This window comes from Papilio polytes, unplaced genomic scaffold, assembly GCF_000836215.1.
Source record: "Papilio polytes unplaced genomic scaffold, Ppol_1.0 DF823923.1, whole genome shotgun sequence".
Taxonomy (NCBI): Eukaryota; Metazoa; Arthropoda; class Insecta; order Lepidoptera; family Papilionidae; genus Papilio; species Papilio polytes.
Genome location: NW_013525281.1, coordinates 5,285,669 through 5,288,189, shown reverse-complemented (window position 1 = coordinate 5,288,189; position 2,521 = coordinate 5,285,669).

Below are 2,521 nucleotides of genomic sequence, written 5' to 3'. Positions count from 1 at the left end.
ACAATGTACAGAATGCATAAAAGTTTCACTAGAACCTTCGAGTAGATATCTTTTGTATACAAGTTTTGACTAACTTATAAAGATGTTCGACCGATAAGATGGAAATATATATTTTTTAATATTATAAGGTGGAAATCGAAAGAGCGATCACCTGAATTCGCCAAAAAAGAGAAGCAACCGCTGCCCATTGCAATTGCACAAGTGTTGCTTACCCTTAATCAAAGGAGAAGGAGACGCACATACAGAAGACTTTCCCCTTCATATCCGTCTCCGCCGTCAATAGAAAAAACAAAACAGTAAGAGCACGCGCATCTTTAGCTATCGCAAAACTGTTTAATCGCGTTTTATGCGCTCATATGGAGGTGCGCACACAACTCGATTTCTAGTTGTACAACTAAACAGTCGAATTGGCTGCGAAAAAATCGACAATCGCACTACGATTGGGCGATAGTTTGGTCAAAGGTGTGCCTGGTCAAAACCGGTGAATACAATGAAATGAAAAAACACAATTTATGTCTTCCACCACTTGTAATAAGTTTAAAAGACATTGTTTCCAACTTGAAATTGATTCCGAGTAGGACAACGCTGCATTGAATAGGAATTCAAATTTAACTAGTTAGTAGAAATTCTTATTCAATATGAACTGTATTTGTTTATGAAAAGCGAAGGAACAAAGTTTAAATTAAAAGTAAAGTTTGCGGACTGCGAGGCAAGACAGCTCATGAATAATACCGCATTACAGGTGGAATATGGACTGGTTGAAATTGCTGAGTTATTTACTGTCGGACGCCGCAGACTGTTTTGTACAAAGCAGAAATAGACGTGAAAGTATACAATTAATTGAGTCTTTACAAAGAAAAGCTTGATAACTGCAAGTGGATGGCTATGGGTAGCTTTTATTTAGCGATTTTAACGAGTTTCCGGTGGCATATATAATAAAAAAAGTTGCGTTGTCGGTCTTGAAGAATCATCATCATCATCACCAGCTCAATATATGTCCCCACCGAGGGGCTCGGAGTCTACCCTAATAAGGGATAACTAGGCCATAGTCAACTTGAACAATACGTTCTCTTAATTTTGATATATTTAAAAAAATAAAACTCTAATGATCATTAAAAATTACATTTTATTTTATTAAAACTAACTACTAACTAATCTATTAAATTATTATAATAAAGAGGGTTTATGCTTTTGGTTCCCTAACTTCATGGAATGCGTTTCCGAACTACGTAACATGAGTTTTACTCCGTTGAAACTTACTTCAACCTAACAATAATTAATCACTACATATAGATAAAAATAAATGTAAACTCCAGCAACCCAGCATAAGCAACACTTTATATATGAACCCTGAACTGTTATGTTATGAAGAAATTTAATTATACGCAAAGTTTCCTCTTTCGCAAGCTACCCTACATATTAAAAGCAAAGAACAATACAAGGTGGTTTGTTTTCTTTAGCACGTGTAGGCGTTTATACGAAAACATTGTAACACCGCGCCCTACTTACTGTATACGTTATTACAACCTTTGTTCAGGCATCGGATATTTAATTTTCATTGCCACAAAAGGGTTTAAAGAGAACCATATTTATGTATATTCTCCTTTTTAATATTCCTCATTTATCTGCGTCTACTTTTATATTATACTGTCGAGATTTCACTGTCTTCTTAAGCACAGACAAAACTACAATACCTACTATTAAATTAGTGATACTTAGGGTCTGTCCCACCACTGGCTGATAGAAGCTCAGATAGCTTAAAAATGACGTCACTGTCAGATAAGGTAACAGAAATATTTCCATCACATATTTACACGTTGGATTGTTATCAGACAATTTACAATTTGGTGGGATATACCCTTAGAAGAATTTCACCTTGCTTCGGTTAATGACATTTATCTATATAAACTGATATGTATTAAATAAACACAAAGTAGTAAAAATGTCTCAAGATAATAAATTTGCAAATAAACAATTTAAAGTGTTTGTATAAACTTTCGAAATCACAGTCTCTCATGTCATCTTCGAAATAATTTAGTACTCGTAATACGTCAATTTAAAAATATATCCAATAAGTTTTAAAAGCCAATATATCAGGGAAGTCTGATAAAGATATCTCACCATTTTCCAATGAATATAAAACCGCGACGTATTTCAGTAAACAAGTCGCGATGCCGGATAAACATGTAATTATACGTAACTGGGGTAAAACAACATTTATAAATTGCTTTTACATCTACCATATTGTAACTACACAGTTGAATTGGCTGCGAAAAAATCGACAATCGCACAACATTTACATATGTAAGTGATAGTTTAGTAGAAGGTGTGCGCTCGCTGTAATGTATTACGAAATGCAACCTGGACATGTTTAATGAAACATTAAGTTTACTAAACTGAAGTTTACACTTTCTAGAAAGGTACAGAGAAATAACGGACAATAATTTCTAACCGACAACACTTGGCATTTTTTTAATAAGGAACTTTATGGCTAGAGGGCGGCTACCAAGGAGTTTTTAGT